A 23,878-nucleotide genomic window follows, 5' to 3' on the forward strand; every position below is an offset into this window, starting at 1 on the left:
AGAAGAGAGAAAGCAGTTGAAGTTGTTGCAAACTTACCATCTGTACCAATCTGTGTCATGGGAGCTGGAGGGGAGGATAGCTTCCGCCTAACTAAACGGCTTTAAAAACGTGGAACGGTGCACAATGGGCGAGACTGACATAATGCAGAAGGATGGGTTATGGATTCTCAAACTAATATCTATATTGAGAAATTGATCCGTTTTGTCTTCCTGTATTGGAATAATTAATCCCCGTATAATGTACACATTATGTATCTTCAGTCTTGTCAATAAATGAGCGAGGTAAATATATTGTATGTTACTACATTCCCAGCTCAGTTAGCTAAAGCAAAAGATGGGGTAGAAGAATCTTTCTTTTTGCTGGGCTAAATTCAACCCTGGAATCCACCACCCACTGTCCACATGTATGGACTAGCATTGCCCAGTCTGATCTGGCAAATGCTGGTTGTTTTTGTTTTTTGGGGGGGGGGGTTGCCTGCGGAGAGTGGACTTTGGACAGGATGCCACCTCAATTCTGTGCAACACTCTAGGAAACTGTCCAAACTCTGTGATTTTTACCACAGAGATTGGGGAAATTCCTGGAACAACATGGAGGATATGACACCACTTTCCGGGTTGAGGGTTGAGACATATCACTTCTGGGGGATGTTCCACAAATCTCCCACTCCAATCTCTATGGTAAAGATCACAGAGATTGAGAGAAATTCCTAGAACATTGCTATTGACCCCCTTCCCCCATTTTCTCCCCCTTCTCAGCTTATTGAGTGTGGGGGACCAAGGGAGAGATTGCCCACTACCAACAGGCAAATGGTAAACCTGGAGTGAACTAGGCCTGACTCGATTTCTTTCTGTAGTTCATCCCTTCCAGAGCATATTTAATCCTCATCAGACCATCTTCGAAAACATTTTTTGTTGATTTACAAAGATATATATTTTTGCATACTTGAAAAGGTTGAGACTAAAAGACATCTCTGTGTTCAGAGCAGCAGCTCTTCAAATACCAGTTCTTGAGGTGGGGAGTCAACATTAGGAAAAGTTTTGGACTCTGTGCTATACTTGTGGGTTTTCGGGGGGGGGGGGGGTCTGCTTTGGACCATATCCCATTTCCACACAAGTCATTGAAACACCAGCAAAACATTTTCAGTCCCCCCACTTGTTCACACTCACCTTTTCGAAACAATTCCTGACCGCCATTTCATGATTCTTCCATTTTATTTTGATGTCTTAATAGCTTCGATGCCTCCATGCCTTGTGCTGTGATTCACCACAGCACATATAATCAAAGGCCCTTTCCGCACAGCGGAAAGGGCGCGCCTCACTGGCAGAAATTATGCCGGTGGAGGGGAGGGGGCCATTCGCATGGGAGCCAGCAGAGGCCAGCACAGAAGAGGCGGCTCCGCACGGAGTCGCCTCTTCTGCGTCACCCCCCACTCACCTCGTCCTCCAGCATCGGTCTGGAGGGCTGCAGGGACCTGCCCATGCTGCCTTCCGACCTCCAGGGGTTGGAGGGCAGTGTGGGCGGGTCTCAGCAGCCCTCCAGACTGACGCTGGAGGACGGGGTGAGTGGGGGGGACGGGAAAGCCGATGGGAAGGCGATGGGAAGGCGGCACTTTCCAAAAACCTCCCTCGGGAAGGGAGGTGGAAAGCAGCACCTTCACGCCACTCGGGGCCGCACAAGACAGCCTGTGTGAACAGCTGCCCAGGGACGGCGTTTTTGCCGTCCCTGGGCCGCTGTAAATGTCCCGTGCAGAAAGGGCCGAAGCTTCAAAGAAATAACCCTCAATTTAAAAAAACAACTGAAGAAATAAACAATAAACAGGTGAAGCTGCTGGCGCAAGTATAAAGCTAGAACTGGCAGGCCCCCATTTCCCTGTGCTCAGTCTGACCCTAGCCAGAGCCAGGTTTGGGTTGAGCTCTAGGCTGGACCCAAGTCTCATGGAGGCCAGGTTCAAATGGTCCCTTGGTGCTCCCAACCTCCACTAGGAGAGTGGGAGTGGGGCAAGCTGGCTGACCCCACTCCTGATCTCCATGTGGAGATTGGGGGCAAGGTGAGCCCCGCTTGCTGGTGTTCAACTGTGCCCCTACTCGGAACTCCCTGGACCTGGGAGAAGTTGTGAGGGAGGAGCCCAGCCCAGCAATGCACCCCTAGAAAGTGGTGCCTGGGGCTGCAAACCTCTACACCCCCACTAGCTACACCACTGAGGATAAATAACAGCTTGTAAGTAATACAAAAGCAGCAGGGTGCCTCAGATGGTTGGTTCTGATCTCCGCTGTATCTCTAGGCTTCAGACCCCACCCCAATTGCACGAGGATAATAAAACCAATTTACTTTGAAGGATTGTTTACTTTGAAGGAATTCTTTGAAGGATTGTTTACTTTGAAGGAATTCTGTTTACTTTGAAGGAATTCTGATTACTTTGAAGGAATTCTTGAGAGAAGGTAACTGGGCCAGCTTGACCACTCTGAAATCTGTTGTATGAGTATAAAATATTTTACCATGAAACCAGGAAGTTATTTGAAAATGAGTCTTTCAGTCCGAATTTAATCTCATCCTTATTTGAAGGACGTTTTTATGGTTTTAAAAACTTCTGGGATCTAAACCAACTGAAATGCTGAGATATCGAACCTCGTTTTATTTTGTTCCCCCTCCCTTTTTGTCTTTCAGAATAGGCCACTATCCAGCAGAGATGTGTGGAGAAGGAGGGAAAGCCTGAATCTACATCTTCTGGATGCTGCAGTTTGTGCTTCTGGTAAGTGCCCGGAATGAAAGCAATACAGTATATCCGACATATGTGAAAACGTACACATTGGACAGGGTTGACAACTTCCAGGTGGCGGCTGAAGATTTCCTGGGGTTACAGCTGAGCTCTGGGCAACAGAGATCAACTTCCTCTGGAGAAAATGGCGGATTTGGAGGATGGACTATATGGCATTATACTCCGTTGAAGTCCCCTCCTTCCTCAAACTCTATCATCAGACTTCACCCTCCATATCTCCAGGTGTTTCCCAACCTGGAGATGGCATCCATAGACCGAAGCATGCACAGTATATGGAAATATTTATTTGTTAGAGTTAGCGTTCGTTCGTCAGTCCTTTCTTTCTTTCTTTCTTTCTTTCTTTCTTTCTTTCTTTCTTTCTTTCTTTCTTTCTCTCTCTCTCTCTCTCTCTCTCTCTCTCTCTCTCTCTCTCTCTCTCTCTCTCTCTCTCTATCTATCTATCTATCTATCTATCTATCTATCTATCTATCTATCTATCTATCTATCTATCTATCTATCTATCTATCTATCTATCTATCTATCTATCTATCTATCTATCTATCTATCTATCTATCTATCTATCTATCTATCTATCTATCTATTTAACAAATTTATATCCTGCCCTATCCTCCCAGTGCTCAGGGCGGGTCACAACAAGTCAATAACAAATAATTAAAAACATTAAAAATCGAAACATAGAAAAAATGAAAACAACAATGCTATAAAACACCCAATAACAGTTATACAAAAACAAATGGTGATTTTTGATGCAGTTTATGATAAATAGTTTTAAAAAGACGACCTCCCCCCCAAACATGTTAAAAGCAATGTAAAACAGCTGCAAATGTAGCTGTGAAAAATGGAGGTCTTGTATTAACTCAGGATGAATCTTTCAAACTAGAGAACTGACGCATGCTGAGAGCCAGCGTGGTGTGATGATTAAGAACAGGTGGATTGTAATCTGGGGAACCGGGTTTGATTCCCCACTCCTCCACCTGAGTGGCAGAGGCTTATCTGGTGAACCAGATGTGTTTCCGCACTCCTACATTGCTGCTGGGTGACCTTGGGCTAGTCACAGTCCTCTCAGAACTCTCTCAGCCCCACCCACCTCACAAGGTGTCTGTTGTGGGGAGGGGAAGGGAAAGGAGCTTGTCAGCCACCTTGAGTCTCCTTACAGGAGAGAAAGGCAGGGTATAAATCCAAACTCTTCTTCTTCTAAACCAGATTCAGGTTTAGGGAACAAAGTCAAACTTGTTAAATACACAATGATAACTGAATTTGAACCAGAAGTGTGATGCAGTTGCCAAAAAGGCAAGCATGATTTTGGGCAGGAGTATCACTGCTTTACTCTACACTATACAGTAGTGTAGTGTAGATACAGGAGTATCACTGCTTTACTCTACACTATACAGTAGTGTAGTGTAGATACAGGAGTATCACTGCTTTACTCTACACTATACAGTAGTGTAGTGTAGATACAGGAGTATCACTGCTTTACTCTACACTCTACACTATACAATAGAGTAAAGCACTATCACTGCTTTACTCTACAGTAGGTAAACCTCAGTTGCTGTATTGTGTTCAGTTTTGGGCACCAGTTTAAGAAGGATGTAGACAAGGGGGAACGTGTCCGGAGGAGGGCAACAAAGATTCTTGAAGGGTCTGGAGACCAAGTCATATGACTTGGACAGGCTGAGGAACCATAAGGAGCCTGGAGAGGAGATGATTGAACGGGGGTACAATAACCATCTCCAAGTACTTGACGGGCTGTTATATAAAGGACAGTGCGGAGTTGTTTTGTGTTGCTCTGGATTAGGTCCAGACCAGAATGAACACGTTGGCGTTAAACTGAAAGTGTTTTTGCCTAAACGTTAGGAAGAACTTCCTGGCAGAGCATTTTCTCAATAGAACAGGTTTCCTCGGGAAGTGGCGGGCTCCTTCTTTGGAGTTTTTAAAGCGGAGGCTAAATGTCCATCTGACAGCAAGACTGATTCTGTGAACTGAGGCAGATCACGAGAGGGAGGGCAGGCAGGGATGAGTCAGTGTCCAGCACCTGTGGCACTTAGTTATTCATTCATTCATTCATTCATTCTTTGGATTTTTATACCGCCCCATCCCCAAGGGCTCTGGGCGGTGTTATCTTACACGCCCAGGATAATGCCAATCACCATTTTAGAGTCAGTAAGATTTTTTCCTCCAGACCAGATTGGCAGGGATCCTGGAGGGCTTTTTGGTCATCTTCTGGGCATGGAGTAGAGGTTACTGGGGGGAGGGGGATAATTGTGAATTTCCTGCATTGTGCATAGGGTTGGACTAGATGACCCTCGAGGTCCCTTGCAGCTCTATGATGACCCTCGAGGTCCCTTGCTGCTCTATGTTTCTATAATAAAACTGCAAAGATTGTCATGCCATTAGATAAAGCAGTGGTGCGACCGCACTTGGAGTACTGTGTTCCTTTTTGATCACCACATCTCAAAAAAGGATATTGAAGAGATCGAAAAAGTGCAGAGAAGGGCAATGAGGATGATTGAGGGACTGGAGCACCTTCCTTATGAGGAGAGGCTGCAGCGTTTGGGACTCTTTAGTTTGGAGAGGAGACGTCTGAGGGGGGATAGGATTGAAGTCTATAAAATTATGCAAGGGGTAGAAAATGTTGACAGAGAGAAATTGTTCTCTCTTTCTCACAATACTAGAACCAGGGGGCATTCATTGAAAATGCTGGGGGGAAGAATTAGGACTAATAAAAGGAAACACTTCTTCACACAATGCGTGATTGGTGTTTGGAATATGCTGCCACAGGAGGTGGTGATGGCCACTAACCTGGATAGCTTTAAAAGGGGCTTGGACAGATTTATGGAGGAGAAGTCGATGTATGGCTACCAATCTTGATCCTCTTTGATCTGAGATTGCAAATGCCTTAGCAGACCAGGTGCTCGGGAGCAGCAGCAGCCGCAGAAGGCCATTTCTTTCACATCCTGCATGTGAGCTCCCAAAGGCACCTGGTGGGCCACTGCGAGTAGCAGAGAGCTGGACTAGATGGACTCTGGTCTGATCCAGCTGGCTTGTTCTTATGTTCTTATGTTCTTATGGTGAGTAGCCAAACTGCGCCCCCTTACGTGACCAAGGCAAATGGCACCTGAGTTGTATGCCCCCTCTTCCCCTCCTAGATACACCACTGACTTCCAGTAAAAAGCCAGAAGTGATGTCAGGTAGTGATTCTAGAACTGTATGTGCATATTAAGTGCCATCAAGTCACTTCAGACTCATGACGCCCCTATGAATCACCGTCTTTGTCCTATCGTTGTTTTGTGCAAGTCTCACCAACTGAAATTATAGAACTACCTGTGTAACTTCTGGATTTTTTTTTGCTGGCAGTGACATGGCACTTCAGCAAACCTCTGACAATCCTGTCTCTGGTCTAGTGAACTCCTTTTGTGCTCTTATCTTTTGTTAGTATGATTTAGTGTTCCAGAAGAAGAAAGAAAAACCCATCGTTCTATTTTTTGCCCAGAGTGTTCGCTTTGTAAATCTCTTCTATAACCTCACCCAGGCCGCCGTTTGCTCTTTCCTTCATTTCCTTGTTCAATCTGTGTGGGTGAACAGCTCTTGTGTGGGAGGGGAAAAGCCAAGAGGAGTGAGACAAGCCAAAGAAAGGGAAATGTGTGTTGATTTCCCTGAAAAAGTTGCACTTTGAGAACTTTTGGAAACCGTTGACATCCTCAGGTCTGAGAGCGCAGTGTATTCCAGAAAGGGGAAAATGTGTGCATAAGTGAGAATCCAACCCTATGAAAATGTACGCTCCCAACCTATTATTCTTCACTTCTGGTACATTTTTGCACTGACAAAATGCTGTTGAGACATTCTGTTCTTTTGTATATCATCACTATTGCCATTGTAGAGACTGGCACGGTGGTGATATGCCACACATCCCCAGGCTATGAAATAAATCTGTCCACGGGCTTCACTTCCCCTTTTATGCAGTGATGGCAGCCGAACAATAGGGGTTTTTTTACCTTCAGCCAGGTAATTGGCCAGAGTCTGGCTTTGCAAAAAAGGCTACGCATGACACCAGCCAAAGCTGGCTAAACGCAGCTCTGCCTTTTAGGTTTGCCCACAGAGAGCGTGTGTTGCTGCTAGAAAGAAAAGGCTCTTGGATGCAATTGCTTAGATCCACTGAAGATATCTGCTGGCAGAAACAATTTCAACCTGTGGAACATGACTCTATCCCTTCCCCTCTCCCACTACAACCCAAGACACCTCCCTAAGTGCTAGGAAAAAGGGAACACGCACTCTGGCAACAGAACGAGGAGAGTCAAAGGTCTGAAGTAGGAGGGGAGAAAAAACCAACCAACCATCTGCAGAAATGCTTTATGGAATCCAAGCCAATGAGTCCCTTGAAAAATCACAATTTCCTGAGGCTTTAACTTTGAGAAACAGCTGGATGTCATCCACCTTTGAAGATTGCCTCCCCATCCAAACCTGGACTTGCAAAGATGATATAAAGAACATTTTTTTCAGTGTTTCAAACCAAAAGTTCGTTACAAATCTTTTTTGAAAAAGTTTTTGAAAACCATTTTTTGTTATTAGTTATGACACATGCGATGTCGTTATGATGTCGTCTTTGCTTGCACCTCGATTTGCTTCCTAATGGCTGATTATGCACCAGACTTCTGGTACGCAATGGGGGCAAATGTCCATCGCAACACAGATGTATTTCCTTGAGCCCCGCTTTCGCTTCCCATTCTCTCCCCAGCAAGTGACACCACTTCTAGCATGACTTTTAATTTTTCTTCGGGGCCAGAGCAGGGCAGATTTGTCAGCAAGCATAGCTTTGTCTCGGACATCTCCCCTCCCCACACCTAGCTCCACCCTTCCCACTCCACGTCTTCCCTCTCACCCCCATCCATGTTGCTGGCTCCTTCCTGCTTCTCTATGATAATAACAAAGAGTTGGCTTTTGCAAGGAACAATATGAGCAACATCTCTCCTGCTCTACTTCCTGCTTCCCTGTTCAAGCCTCTGGTTTTTAAACAATCCCATCTTTTCCTGCATCAGTGTGTGTTATGTCCATCAACCTCCCCCCAACAACCAGATTCAGATTTACTGAAATGGTTTATTGCATCCGAGTAAACAAACCAGTGCACTCCAGAGGGGTTTACTTGATCTAAAGTTCCCACACTAATCAGCAGTCCTCATTCCCTGCTACACTTTTCTCCGGTTTCTCCAAAATTGAAAGTGTTCACAGACTAAGCAGTTCCTCCAAGGTTGGAATGTTACCTGAAGTCTCTCCTTTTTAGAGTAGGGAATTAATGAGAGCAGACCTTTGGCTTTGCAAAAGGTCAGGAAAGCTCGAGATCTTGATTGCCTATTTATACCGAAGTTAGCTTTTGCAAGAAACCCGCAGGAGAGCAAATACATTTTAACAATATTATTTAGGGATGAGGGGGTGCACAGGCACACAATAAAAATCAGCGCAGCAGAACACACACACAGTCCTCAGATATAAACAGTTGTGAGGGGATAGATCTGGAATAGAGGAGGGAATTGATGAGTAAGGGTTATAGTCACCTGATCTTGGAGCAGAATAGTCCAATGAACAGAACTGTGCGGTTCATTCTTAGCTCTGGAAGAACAATGCATTGTGGAGCAATATCACAGACAGAGAAGTGTTCAGATATACTGAACATTGGTACTTCACAAGGTGTCTGTTGTGGGGAGAGGAAGAGAAGGAGTTTGTAAGCCCGTTGGAGACTCCTTAGAGGAGAGAAAAGTGGGGTATAAAACTCTACTTCCTCCTCCTCCATCATCTTGGAAGTCCTTCCTAGTGCATTTAAAGTGTGCTGAGGGTGTAGTCCTTAGGGCGATTGACATGGCTGGTACTCAGAAGACTGCATTTCCCATGGCTCATTGAGGTGCATTACTTGAGAAGAGCAAGAGCTTTCAAAGGGCCAGGATTGGCTGGCTGGCTTTTATTTGCCTCAAACCTAGGCTGCTAAACAAGATAACAGTAGGGAGGGACAGCAAATTCTAAAAAAATCCATACAAGGAAAGGAATTATCCCATCCAGATTGAGAAAGGTTGCTCAGTCGTTTGTTAGCAAAGCGAAGTGAAGTAAACTTTTGCCTTTTCCCCATTTAGCTTTGAGTAAGAACCAGCATCTGGTCATCTCTGAGCCAAATCTGTCTCTTGGGACAGTTATATATTGATTCCTGCTTGCCCACCTTGAGTGGCAGAAACTCTAGCCGTGATCTCTACCCACTCCAGGTTCCAGGATCCTGGTTTTTTTTTCTACTTCACCCTTTTTTCATTACTAAACATCTTTGTTTTCTCCCAGGAACAGGGCAAGAGTCTAAAATTGCAGCTGCTTAAATTATGCAATGGAAATACTGCATATTTCAAAATATCTGGCTCCAGCAGATTGGCCGTAGCTCCTAGCTTTCGAACGCCAAATTGCAATTGTGTCATGAAACTGGGCTGCGTGCGTGTGTGTGTGTTCATGGTCATCGGAGACTCTGGTTAAACTTTTGAATTCATCTATAAAATTGACAAAGGTGGGAGCTTTTAATTCACGGCGGATATTTTTCCCCCCTTGCCTGTGGGGAGAAGGAGGGTGTCGTTAATGATTCATAAGATGGATGGAAAGTTACCGAGAGGCCTGTTGTTCATGATTCATAAGTTGACGTTTGTGTGCTTGTTTTAAACCGAGCAGGTCTTTGGAGGCTCAATTTATCTGGGAAGCAAACACCGGCCTTCAAAGGCAAGCACAGGAAAACTTTAAAAGGGTCCCTCCCAGCCTTCTCTTCCTGTAATTCTCTGCTGAGGTGAATGTTTTGCAGAGGTGTGTGTACCCACATTGGAATTAAGGTTGCCAGAAGATGGGCTTTTACCTGTGTCTGTCCAATCTAGTTTAGGGTTGTCTTTTCTGGGACGGTGCCGCTGTCCTTCAGAGAGAGGTCTTGTATATGGAGATACAAGAGGTCTTGTATATGGAGATACATCTGCATGCAGAGAAGTTACTTGATGTCTGATTACCCACTGCCACATTCCCTGGCCACTCTAGTGCAAAAAGTTGCACTTGAAGTGCTCTTGAAGCATGGGTCGGGCAAGAGGGAGCGAGGCGGGACCAGTAGTGGGATCCAAAAATTTTAGTAACAGGTTCCCATGGCGGTGGGATTCAAACTGTGGCGTAGCGCCAGTGGGGCTGGGCGGGGCACGACGGGGCGTGGCCGGGTATTCAAGGGGTGGCGCATTCCTGGGCAGGGCTGTGGCAAGGACACAGCCACTGCGCCGGTCCTTAGGCGGGAAACGAATGCACGCAGGCTGCCACGCACGCTGGTGCACCTCCTGCTAGACTGCTTCAAGTTCTGCACGCTGCCGCTGAGAGGAGGGGCGTAACTAAGGCAAAAATCACGTGGCAAAATCACCCATTAGTGACCCCCTCTTGGCACACACAAATAATTAGTAACCTACTCTCGGGAACCTGTGAGAACCTGCTGGATCCCACCTCTGGGCGGGACAAGATATCTTGCCTCAATTCACCTCCTCTCACTGGTTTAGTGATTTTCAAAAAAACCCGGGTTGAGAGATATAGAACGGGCTCAAGCCACTTTGGGGAAGAAAGCTCTGCGAAGTTGGTTGTTGTGTGTTTTCCGAGCTGTGTGGCCTGGAAAACCCACAACAACCAGTTGAACCTGGCTGTTGAAGCCTTTGACTTTGCGAAGTCCTTCCCCAAAGCACTTTCTATACTGTGCCCAGCCCGTTATATTCATGCTGTGCGGAATCCACTGTTGTCACGAAACTATATATCACATTGTAGTCAGGGGCTGTGTTCTCAAAGTGTTCTGCAGAGTCCCTCCTGCGTGAAAAGCGTGTTCGATGACTCCTCGGAGGTGACAAACTTAGAGCAGTATGAAAACTTGTTCCACGTGTTTTTCGGCGACTGCTTGTCCCCCGCTCCCCACCCTTGTTGGATCCAGTATTTTTTCTAGTAGATGCAAATTTGTGCAGATGCAAATTTGTTCCAAAGTTGGCAGCAGTTTAGAGGTGTTTATGCTAGGAAACATCTGGTAGCTGATAGTCAATCTGCAGATGTCCTGAATGCTGGCTCTGCTCGCCCCTTTAAAGCCATCTGTGGGGTAGAGAGCTGGCAGGGAGGATTTCGTATCACATGCCCAGGATGGCCTGTATTATGGGAGATATAGGTGTGTCATTGTTAAGATCTATAGATAGTTCAGACTTGGGACTTTCTGCATGCCCTGAGCTTGTATCCCTTCACCTTCCAAGCCTTTTTTTGCTCACATGTTTCAAAAGGAGGATATTTCCTGTATTGCAATCCGTCCGATTGTACAGTTGCCAAGTTTCAGGAGGATTCTGGAGATTTCCTGGAATTACAACTGCACGCTAGACAACAGGAATCAGTTCCCCTAGAGAAAATGACTTCTTTGGAGGGTGGGTTCTATGGCATTATAACCTGCTGAGCGCCCTCACCTTCCCAAAACCGTGCAGTGGCGTAGGAGGTTAAGTGGCGTAGGTGGTTAAGAGCTCGTGTATCTAATCTGGAGGAACTGGGTTCGATTCCCCGCTCTGCCGCCTGAGCTGTGGAGGCTTATCCGGGGAATTCAGATTAGCCTGTACACTCCCACACATGCCAGCTGGGTGACCTTGGGCTAGTCACAGCTTCTCGGAGCTCTCTCAGCCCCACCTACCTCACAGGGTGTTTGTTGTGAGGGGGGAAGGGCAAGGAGATTGTAAGCCCCTTTGAGTCTCCTGCAGGAGAGAAAGGGGGGATATAAATCCAAACTCTCCTTCTTCTTTCTCCAGGCCTTACCCCAAAATCTCCAAACATTTCCTGGTCCAGAGCTAGCAAGTCTAACTGATTCCACATGGAAATTATTCTCCATCTCAGCAACTCTTGTTTGACATCTTTTTCTTGTGTTTTCACATGTTATCAGCCTCAATTCCTGAACAAATTGTAAATAGCTTGCTTCCCCCCCACACACACACAGACACTCATGTTAAAAAAAAGCAACCTGCACAAAAACTGTTTCTTCCAGCATGTTGTTGCTGTTACAGTCGTTTTGATGTGTCCGGAAGGAAGGGTGTGCCTTGTCTCTGAATGACAGGAAATGCCTTCTTGGTCCCCCTCCCTGTGCAGTGTGGTGTAGTGGCTGACAGGAGGTGGACTCTAATCTGGAGAACCGAGTTTGTTTCCCCACTCCTCCATGTGAGCAGCAGGTTTTTATCTGGTGAGCTGGATTTGTATCCCCGCTCCTGCACTTGAAATCTTCTAGGTCAGGGGTAGGAAACCTTTAACACTCAAAGAGCCATTTGGACCCATTTTCCATGGGAAAAGAAAACACTTGGAGCCGCAAATAATTTTTGACATTTAAAATAAAGATAACACTGTATATATTGGGGGGTTTTACCTTTTACTCTGCTCATTCTGAGAAGCACATGGATGCGTCCGCCCTGCTGCCTGCAGGGCGGGCAAGGATGGGGCCAGTGGCTCTGCTTCGCTGGCCGCCAGGAAAGCCCCCACCCCGCTCCAAAGGGGCAGGCGAGAGGGGAAGCCCGCGGCGCGGCCCAGCCGGCTGCAGGCAGTTGGTGCATCCACCCTGTTACCTGCACGGCGGGCAAGGATGGGGCCAGCGGCTCAGCTCGTGGAGCCGCAGTGCAAGGGCAGAAGAGCCGCATGCAGCTCTCGAGCCGCAGGTTCCCTACCCCTGTTCTAGGTAACCTTGGATCAGTCACCATTGTCTCCGAACTCTCTCAGCCCCACCTACCTTACAAGGTGTCTGTGGTGGGGAGAGGAAGGTTTAAGACGCCTTACAAGAGTGAAAAGTGGAGTATAAATCCAAATTCTTTTCCAGACTCTTCATTTTCACAGTGAAGTGCTTTGGTGTTGCTGCTGACGCGCCCCAAAATGAGTTTTTTTTTCTTTTTAATGGGGGAAATGTTAGAGCAAGATCCCAGCAGTGTCAATCAGTTGTGAAAAAGGCAAACTCTATGCCGGGGATAATTAGGAAAGGAATTGAGAATAAAACTGCAAAGATTGTCATGCCCTTATATAAAGCAGCTGCCACAGGAGGTGGTGATGGCCACTCACCTGGATAGCTTTAAAAGGGGCTTGGACAGATTTATGGAGGAGAAGTCGATCTATGGCTACCAATCTTGTTCCTCCTCGATCTGAGATTGCAAATGCCTTAGCAGACCAGGTGCTCGGGAGCAGCAGCCGCAGAAGGCCATTGCTCTCACATCCTGCATGAGAGCTCCCAAAGGCACCTGGTGGGCCACTGCGAGTAGCAGAGAGTTGGACTAGATGGACTCTGGTCTGATCCAGCTGGCTCTTTCTTATGTTCTTATGTTCTTAGTTAGAACTATACAAGTGGCAGATGTTTTCCTCCGGGCTCTCAGTCAGTGTTTGAAAAGTCCCCGAAGGGTTTTCTCCCTTTACCCCACGCAGTCGGAGGCTAATGAGTTTTTTCAATGCAGATGACTTCAGTGGGACACCCAGAACCTTCCAGTAATTAGCATTTCCAATGAGTGCAGTTATTTTTTGTTTCATTTATTTATCTTTTTGATTTATAACCCACCCTTTCCCTCAGGGCAGAAAAACAGCAATAATGTAAAACAGTACAGCATTAAAATCACAAAAGCATAACCAGCAGAGAAATAACAAAAACAACAGTTACAACCCCTTATATGTCCCCGGGAGGCCACTAGCAATGAGATTACTTCAGTTCAGACCAGTGGTGGGATCCAAAAATTTTAGTAACAGGTTCCCATGGTGGTGGGATTCAAACTGTGGCGTAGCGCCAATGGGACTGGGCAGGGCACGACAGGGGGTGGCCGGGCACTCTGGGGGCGTGGCATCCCTGGGCAGAGCTGTGGCAAGGACGCAGCCGCTGCGCCGGTCCTTGGGCGGGAAACGAATGCACGCAGGCGCAGGCTGCCACGCACGCCGGCGCACCTCCTGCTAGACTGCTTCAAGTTCTGCGCGCTACTGCTGAGAGGAGGGGCGTAACGAAGGCAAAAATCACGTGGCAAAATCAGCAGTTAGTAACCCCCTCTCGGCACACACAAACAATTAGTAATCTACTCTCGGGAACCTGTGAGAACCTGCTGGATCCCACCTCTGGTTCAGACCCTGGCGGAAAAGCTCCATTTACAGGCCCTGTGGAAACAATTCAAGTCCCGCAGGGCCCTGAACTCCCTGTGGAGCCTGTTCCACCAGGTAGGGGCCAAGACCATAAAGGCCCCGGCCCTTGTAGTGGCCAGCTGAATATGTTTCGTTCCAGGAACCACCAGCAAATTTTATTCCGTCGAGTTATTGCCCCATTCTTGAGCAGTACTACGAATGCATGAAGAATAAAAAGGTGGGCAGAGATTCGTGGTGGCGGCATGATAATTGGGAGGGGGAGAATCTGCATTTGGTAATCAAAGGGAAAGCATGGCTCCGTGTGTGTTGTGCTGTCCAGTTGCTTCCGACTTATGGCAACCCTATGAATTAACGTTCTTCCAAATATCCTATTGTTAACAGCCTCCCTCGGATCTTTCATTTCCTTTTTCGGGTCAATCCAACTCATGCTGGTGTAGCCTCTGTCTGTGGGTTCTGTGGGGCAGAACTTGGAATGAGTTTGCAACAACAAATTTTTAAACAAAATGATTTACTTTCTTGACATATAACATCAAACATCAACATTTAACGTCACACTTCAAGGTCCTGTTCAGGTTTCATTTCAAGTCCTTCTAGTTACAGTCTTCTGATATTGCGAAGTCCAATTCTTCCTGCAAGTGGGTTGGCTCCTGAAGACTCCAAGGGCATGGTGAACAGGATTCAACATGATGAAGGTTTCCAGGAGAACTCTCACCCATTACAAACACAAAAAACCCTGAAAAAATAAACTCCAACATTTACAACATAGCAAAAATAATCAACTCCCTTCCCACTAGTTCCCAACAACATTGCAGTTATTTTAACAAGGTGTTAAGGGCTTATAGAAATCAAGGTCCGAGTCTGGTAGCCTTGTCTCCTCCAAACTACATGAGGTCTGCAGCCTCTTGCTGCTTTGAGTCTCCACCCCTTTCTGGGTCAACCCATTCTGAGCATGGGGGTTACAATGGGACTTCCTCTTTTCCTGCTGCCTTCAACTTTTCTTAGCATTATTGTCTTTTCCAGCAAGCCTTGTGTTCTCATGGGATGCGAGAATGAAAAATCAGGGCCATGTGGACTCTCCTTTGTGAGTGCAAACGGAGCGGCAGTCACACTGGCGATATGGAAACCTCTCTCATGGGGAATCGTGCAATCGTTGCCTCCTAGATTTCCGCCTTCTTCAGGACCAATTCACACACCATCATCTGCACAGGTTGTGACTGGGATACCTGCTTAGTGTTTGACATGAGTTGCTGGTTTTCTTGAATTCCCCCTATTCCAGGATACACATGGATTTTTGCAGAACGTTAGATAGCACCTGTAGGGCCCATTTCAGATGGTGCAAAGGTTGGCTAAAGCCCTTTCTTCCCATGTGGCATGGTGGTGATCTGAATTGGGCACCTGTCCCATGAAAGTTCAGGGAGAACCACAATGCTGACCTGATTCTCATCCAGAAATGACCAGTGTAGACTTCAAGACCATAGGGATTGATTTGGATAGTGTTGGGATTGGCAGTGAATTATACATTTTTAACCAAATCTGGGAAAGATTGAGGGATACCGAGCATCTCTTTTTTAATTGTTTGTTTGTTTGTTTGTTTGTTTGTTTGTTTGTTTGTTTGTTTGTTTGTTTACCGCCCTCCTCCGAAGGGCTCAGGGCAGTGAACATGAATATACAAATAGAGCACAAAATAAAATCAATAAATCTCAAATCATTAAATAAATCATAGTAAATGGCTCTATAGAATCATTAAAACCCCATTAAAAGCAGCGTATTAATATCAAATACAATAAACATTTTATCCAACAAAGGCAGCTGTATGCTCCCCCGCTACCTTGGAATACAGCCACGCTACAGAGTAAGAGCCAAATATCTCACATCTCTGTCATCCATTAAGCAAATAAGTCGCTTATTTATGTTAGCACGTCTTAACAGCTCCCCATCAGCGGTAACCTCTGGGAGATACCTTCAGATCCCCGAACAACAGAGACGATGCCGTTGTGGTTGTGGATCTCCTGAAACCACATCCCATATTCTCCTGGAATGTCATCTTCATAGCAGCCCGCGTATGATTTTAATTTATCCTTTGCTGCTTCCGAGGCTTCATTATTCTAAGTTCCAGACCACTCGTTTTTTGCTGAGTGACTATAATCCATTGATTACCTTGGCAGTGGCTAAGTTTTTGGAAAACATTTTAAATACCAATATTTAAATGTCTAAATGTAAATAATCTGTAGTCTTTTATGCCATTAAAGCTTAAACTGGACCAGTGTAGACTGTAATATGTGACTCAGTCTTCATATAACTTCTGATGGCAGTCCAGGTTCAGTCTGTGGAGCACAGTATACAACCTGCACACCCAGATATATATGAGAGTTAGTATGGTATAGAAGGAGGAGGAGGAGGAGGAGTAGTTTGGATTTATATCCCACTTTTCTCTCCTGTAAGGAGACTCAAGGTGGCTTACGAGCGCCTCTCCCCACAACAGACAGCTTTTGAGGTAGGTGGGGCTGAGAGAGCTCCGAAGAACTGTGACTAGCTCAAGGTGACCCAGCGGAAACACATCTGGCTCACCAGGTAAGCCTCTGCTACTCAGGTGGAAGAGCAGGGAATCAAATCCACCTGCTCTTAACTGCTACACCATGCCGGCTCTCTAGCGGTTAAAGTATTAAACTAGGGCTCCTTCCGCACATGCAGAATAATGCACTTTCAAACTGCTTTCAGTGCTCTTTGAAGCTATGCGGAATAGCAAAATCCACTTGCAAACAGTTGTGAAAGTGGTTTGAAAATGCATTATTTTGCGTGTGCGGAAGGGGCCAAGGACTTGAGAGACCCAAGTTTGAATCCCCACTCTGCCATGGATGTTTGCTGGGTGATCTTGGGCCAGTCAAACACTCTCCACCTAACCTACCTCACAAGGCTGTTGTTAGGATAAAACGGAGGAGAGGAGGATTAGATTAGATTAGATATTTAATTGATATACCACCCTCCCCCAGAGGGCTCAGGGTTAGGGTTAGGGGAAACCACAATGATGATATAAACCACTTTGAGTCCTCACCAGGGAGAACAGTGAGGAATAAATGAAGCAAATAAATCAACAAACAGACACATTTGGCCGGCACAAAACCATCCGCAGGTGACATCCCATCCTAAATTCCATTCGGACTCGGTCCTGCGGCCCAAGCTAATTACAGAACAGAGGAACTTTGTCCCTTTTTTTTCCTAATTCCTGCGTCTCCTTTCCAGGAGAACTTGACCTGGCATCCAGCCGCCTTGCCGCTTCTCCGAAAGCCGATTTATTTCCATTTGAAACCACTCGAGTTATTTAACCCGACTTAGTCCTGATCAATTTCTTTCTCTCTCTCTTTTTAAACGAGGTGCTTCCAAAATCCTCTAGGTTTTTTCAGCGCCATTATTCTTATTCAAAAGAATATCTCTCTCTCTCTCTCTCTCTCTCTCTCTCTCTCTCTCTCTCTCTCTCTCTCTTCCACACTTGAGGGAATCCACATGCTCTTGCTGGCTTGCTCCTCGTCTGAGCTAGTTTTTTTTAAAAAAAGGAAAAACTTGGATGGGGAGGCAGCCAGATGAGTTAATCTATTAAATTGCTGTCCAAGACCCATGGCCGTAAGGGGCCCTGGAATTCATCCAAAAAACAGGCTAGCCCCAGAGGTCGGTTCTGCAAGAAAGGTGCTGTTCCGGAGAGGTTATAAGTTCACGAAGTTTGTTCTCTGTCGACGGGACTCTCTGGTGCGCTTGCTTGCCTGCGTTCCTTTTCTTCAGCACGCACTGCAAAGGATTCTGGGAAGTGGTCCAAAAGGCTCTCTCCAGCCACACAAGGCACCAGCAGGACCGGCTAGGCTTCGCTGCTCGTCTTTTACGACTGAGATCCCCGTTGTAGCAAAAGCTGGCTGGATATTCAAGTCCTTTCCTCCCTTTTCTCTCCCCTTTCATCTCTCCACCCCTTACCCCATATCAAGCGGTGCCAAAAGATAAGCTCAAAGCGCTGGCTTTGTTCATTTAGTGTGTCTGGGAAGAAAAGGCCAACTTAATGCCGTCTCCAAATAAACATCTCCTGCTCTGAAAAGGAAACATGTCACCGTTTCTGTCAGCAGCGCTTCAACTCGGCTGAAGAAGAGTTTGGATTTATATCCTGCCTTTCCTGTAAGAAGACTTAAGGTGGCTTACAAGCTCCTTTCCCTTCCTCTCTCCACAACAGACACCTTGTGAGGTAGGCGGGGCTGAGAGAGAGAACTGTGACTAGCCCAAGATCACCTAGCAGGAATGTAGGAGTGCGGAAACACATCTGGTTCACCAGATCAGCCTCTGCCACTCAGGTGGAGGAGTAGGGAACCAAACCCAGTTCTCCAGATTAGAACCCACCTGCTCTTAACCACTACACCACGTTGGGTCCTAAAATGAATGACAGCCCTTTCCACTACCACTGCCCCATCCCCCAGGATTCATCCATACAGTAATGAGAGAACCTGCTTTTAAAACTCACGAGGAAGCACTTCTGATTTTGAAGTCCTGGCCTGAATTCCACATATTTGCAAGGGACAAAGAGTTATCTGAAGCTTCCATGCCATAAGAGCATAAGAACTAGCCTGCTGGATCAGACCAGAGTCCATCTAGTCCAGCCCTCTGCTACTCGCAGTGGCCCACCAGGTGCCTTTGGGAGCTCACATGCAGGAGGTGAAAGCAATGGCCTTCTGCTGCTGCTGCTGCTCCTGAGCACCTGGTCTGCTAAGGCATTGGCCATCTCAGATCAAGGAGGATCAAGATTGGTAGCCAGAGATCGACTTCTCCTCCATCAATCTGTCCAAGCCCTTTTTAAAGCTATCCAGGTTAGTGGCCATCACCACTTCCTGTGGCAGCATATTCCAAACACCAATCACACGTTGCGTGAAGAAGTGTTTCCTTTTATTAGTCCTAATTCTTCCCCCCAGCATTTTCAATGAATGCCCCTTGGTTCTAGTATTGGACCATTCCTCCATTTACTTCTGTGAGGTGTACTCTGGCTGACAAAGGGTTGTTGGCCGTGTTCCCCTGTATTTCGGCATGCATGGGGCCTGGTTTGGGTAGTCACCATGGGGAGAAGGGCTCATGGACCCAGGAACTTGCCTTATAGTATACTGAATCGGATTCTTGGTTTATGATGGTCAGAATTGCCTACTCCGACTGGCAGCTGCTGTCCAGGGTTTCTGGCAGAGAAAGGCCTTTCACAACTCCTGCTTTTATAAAAACAATCTGGAGATGCTGGAGATTAGGGATGCCAACCTCCAGGTGGAACCTGGAATTACAGCTCATCTCCAGACTACAGAGCTCAGCTTGCCTCGAGAAGATGGACATTTTGGAGGATGGACTCTATGGTCTTGTATGCCACTGAGGTCCCTGATCTCCTGGGCTCCACCCCTGAATTTCCAGCAGTTTCCCAACCTGATCTGGCAACCCTACTAGATATAGTAGGAACTACCAAACGCAGCGCTCAGACACGAATTAAAGAACACGAAAGGCACTGCAGACTATTTCAGCCAAAAAAATCAGCAGTAGCAGAACACTTGATAAACCAACCTGGACACAGAATACTACTTGAAAACACAGAAATTCTGGACCACTCTGACAACCACTATGTCAGACTACACAGAGAAGCCATTGAAATCCACAAGCACATGGACAACTTCAACAGGAAGGAAGAAACCATGAAAATGAACAGAATTTGGCTGCCAGTGTGGAAAAACTCTAGAATCAAGACAGTGACTGATCAGCTCCACACAAACACAGGACAACTATAGACTATAGCACTCAAAGGGAACAAAGACCAGGATACTTCTATTCAGATCCATTCACCTATTGATCTTGCTATCTTCATTGTTACTCCCATGCTACAGACTTCTCTGTGACTCACATGCCAGGCTACTCTATTCAGATGGCCTCACCTTTTGACCTTACAGTATATATACTCCACTTGCTTTCCATTCCTACCATCAGATCCTCTGAAGATGCCAGCCACAGATGCAGGTGAAACGTCAGGAGAGAATGCTGCTAGAACACGGCCATACAGCCCGGATACCACACAGCACCCCAGTGATTCCGGCCGTGAAAGCCTTCGACAATACTACTAGATATTATTGATGCTGTCTGCTGCAATGGTCCCAGGAGCCCTGGGTTCCATTTGTAACAACGGTGTTTTCCCCACAGTGGTTTTCCAGTGAGCCCCCAGGTATTCCTGCCAAGTTGGCAAGAAGGGAATCTGAATCCCTGGAGGCCCAGGAACGGAACTGGCAGCAGAACAAAATATAAAATACAATAACCTACATACACAAAGGGATGTGCACAAAGCATCAACAGATGAATGCAAAGACGGCAGAAATTCACCGTTTTCCTGGGCTGGCAATGGTCAGTGGAAGCCGCTTTGAGAAATGTGCCTTGCAAAGTGTTCTTAGGTGAAGTTTTACATAGTGATTATTGTGGGTTTTTTTAATTCCTGGGCTCCCAGAAGCATCCTCGACCTTTTGTTAGTTTTGGTTTGGTTCTGTGCAGTGGTGGGATCCAAAAATTTTAGTAACCTGTTCCCATGGTGGTGGGATTCAAACTGTGGCGTAGCGGCAATGGGGCTGGGCGGGGCATGACGGGGGCGTGGCCATGCATTCCACGGGCAGGGCATTCCTGGGCAAAGCTGTGGCAAGGACGCAGCCACTGCGCCGGTCCTTGGGCGGGAAATGAATGCACACAGGCGCAGGCTGCCACGCACGCCGGTGCACCTCCTGCTAGACTGCTTCAAGTTCTGCGTGCTACCGCTGAGAGGAGGGGCGTAACTAAGGCAAAAATCACGTGGCCAAATCACCAAGTAGTAACCCCCTCTCGGCACACACAAATAATTAGTAACCTACTCTCGGGAACCTGTGAGAACCTGCTGGATCCCACCTCTGGTTCTGTGTGACAATTTTATGTGTACTGTTTGTGGCTTCGCTTCATGGTAAACAGCCCTGTTAAAAGCAGCGGTGTCAACTTATCTGCACAGACTTTGAGTGTGTAAAGTGCCTTCAAGTCACAACTGACTGACTATACAGGTAGTTTCCTGTTGATCTCAAGGGGATAGGTCCCATTGGTGTGTATTGCGTAAGGGAGGTATGAGAATTACAAATCTCCGGAAAGAGCACACTCTTTCCCAGGAACCTTAGCAACAAATGGCTCAGATTGCCAACCGAGATGAATTTCCTGCAAGGACATGATCACTGACTCAACTGGCAGGAAGGGCAATATAGATGGCTATTTAGATTACTTCGGTGGGGCCATAAAGAAGGGAGACATGTGCTGCAAACTGATTGGAGAAAGCTGTGTGGAGTGTCCTAGCAGGGCATCACTCCCTGAACACACAATTGGGTAAAGAGCCAGTGTTGTGTGGTGGTTAAGAGCAGGTGGATTCTAACCTGGAGAACCGGGTTTGATTCCCCACTCCGCCACTAACCCCAGCAACGTGGAAGTGATGACTGTAGTTAACCTTGGACAATGACTGTAGTTCACATTGGACAGTGACGAAAGGCAGGATATGAATGTTTTAATACATCAATAAATTATAAAGGGGGGAGAAGAAGAAGAAGACTTTATTTACAGTCAACGACCAGAGATATTACAAATCTCCAAAATATCTACAACAAAACAAGAATGCAGATCTCTCTCTCGTATTCCAGCACTATCCATCTACGTATCATGATACTTTGTAAACACACCAAACAGCATAAAAATACTAAACAAAACAAAAATATCTAAGGGGGATACCATATTCAGATCATTTTTTTCTTTTTCATAATGAATAGACAGAATTTTGCTACCCGTTTAGTAATATCCTCCTTCTTATCCTGTAATAGTTTTTCACAACAAACTTTATCAGAACAATATGTCATTTTGTGTAGTAGATGTGACAGGCATTTTTTCCTTACCTCCTCATAAAGGGGACACTTTAATAACATATGCTCTATAGTTTCTGCAGAATTCAGAGAGCAAGAACATAACCTTGCAGCATAAGGTATCTTTTGATATTTCCCTTCTAAGACAGCAGAAGGTAAATGTGCACTTCTTGCAAGTATAAAAGCTCTCCTTAGGTCTTTATTATCCAGATAAGTTAATTAAGGAGCAGGGGCAGTGATATATTTCTGTGTATAACATAGAGCAGTGGTGGCGAACCTTTGGCACTCCAGATGTTATGAACTACAATTCCCATCAACCCCTGCCAGTATGGCCAATTGGCCATGCTGGCAGGGGCTGATGGGAATTGTAGTCCATAACATCTGGAGTGCCAAAGGTTCGCCACCATGGACATAGAGGAAAATCTGAATATCTTGCCAGATCAGACTATCGTGATACATCTTTGATTCTTTGGGTAAGTTCACTTTGAAAATGATCCCAATTTTTGATCATATGGATGTTATATGGAAGGCCACATTTATTAAGGCACTTCTCCATCTCTTGTAAAGGGGGGAGGCAACAGAGGGACTTTGCTCAAATACTCGTGCCTGTAAACCCCCACCCCACCCCCCGCTTCCTGTTACTGAATGTGGGTTTCCACTTTCCAGGCCTCCGTGAAAATGGGGATCTGGTTTTATTTATTTTATTTCATTTACATCCCACCCTACACTGAAGTCCCAGGGCGGCTTACATAGTGGGGTTAAAAACCACCTTAAAACATACAATCCTAAAAACGTTAAAACATAAAAGTTCAGATGGTATCTGAACTTCAGTGGAGAATTAAGCGCTATCAGAACTGGCGTAGGACAGTGATTGCGAGAACGAGTTTTGGGCTCCGTTTACCTCAGCCACAAACTGGTCTCTCTGCCTCCCTGTCTCCAGTTAGTGTTACCAACTCCAGGCACGGCCTGTAGAAAATGGCTTCTTTGGAGGATGAATTCTATGACAATGTAGCCCAGTATAGATCCTTCCCCTCCCCGAAACCTGTTCCCTCAGACTCTGCCCCCAAATCTCCAGTAGTTCCCAACCCAGAGTTGGCATTCCTATCTGTAGTCTTCGGGTAACAATATTAGCTGAATGTATAGCAACAAAGTAAGCGTTACAGTTCTGCATATGAACGGATTCGACTAGTCAGAGTTATATCGCTGGCTTCTTAATGTGTTGTGATCTCCGTTCTCGAGGGAGGCATTTCCTTGTCATACGCGTGGCTTTATTTGCTGGAAAATATTTGTAGGGCCATCTTTCTCCAGTAACGGGGACTCCAGATAGTAAAACAGTGCATCAGAGGGAGCAGCAGTGGTGTAGGAGGTTAAGAGCTCGTGTATCTAATCTGGAGGAACCGGGTTTGATTCCCAGCTCCTCCTCCTCCTCCTCCTCCTCCTCCTCTTCTTCTTCTTCTTCTTCTTCTTCTTCTTCTTCTTCTTCTTCTTCTTCTTCTTCTTCTTCTTCTTCATAAAAACCTCTGAGAGTAACCATTGAAATAGCCAGCAGTAACGCGTTTAAAACTGAATCCGAAAGAAGTTACCCGGCAAAGCCAGGGTGGTAAAAACACTCGTCCAAATGAATCAGAAGTCCTTTGAAAAACAATTTCAGTCTTCCCTGCCCTCCTAAACTGCTGAAGGGAACGAGGATCTTCTCGTTGCCTCTCGGAGATTTTTCTGCAGCTTCGGAACATCTGCTGTAAATGTCTGTCAAGGTGCAATCAATGTTTGCAGAGGTAGAAAATGTTCAGAGGCAGTGTTTTTCGAGCAGGACTTCCGGCTGGGCTTGCAATCTTTCCCCTGTTCTCTGGAAAGCAGGGTGAGGTTGCACACTTTGTTGAATGTTGCGATATCATAATGTATCACTTCCTGGAGTGGTGAAGGACGTTCACGAGATGAGTGGACTAGGAGACCGTGGTCTCCAATGATGTGGGTGTGGATCCAGTCCAGATGTGAGACTCAAGCAGACGGATGCCCTTGAAAGGTAGTTCTGCTGTTTATTTAAAACCTCTATTAGTCACCTTT

The 23,878-nt window shown here is 46.2% G+C and overlaps 1 protein-coding gene across 1 annotated transcript in view; it reads left to right on the forward strand.

The window, feature by feature from the left end:
• The first annotated feature begins 2,662 nt into the window (after positions 1 to 2,662).
• The window catches only part of ST3GAL1 (ST3 beta-galactoside alpha-2,3-sialyltransferase 1), a 79,709-nt gene continuing 58,493 nt past the window's right edge, over positions 2,663 to 23,878 (forward strand). Inside the window, exon 1 of the mRNA XM_048508581.1 lies at positions 2,663 to 2,750. The gene's annotated coding sequence lies outside the window, so the exon portion shown is untranslated. The remainder of the gene's footprint in view (positions 2,751 to 23,878) is intronic.

Source organism: Sphaerodactylus townsendi, linkage group LG09 (assembly GCF_021028975.2).
Source record: "Sphaerodactylus townsendi isolate TG3544 linkage group LG09, MPM_Stown_v2.3, whole genome shotgun sequence".
Classification (NCBI taxonomy): Eukaryota; Metazoa; Chordata; class Lepidosauria; order Squamata; family Sphaerodactylidae; genus Sphaerodactylus; species Sphaerodactylus townsendi.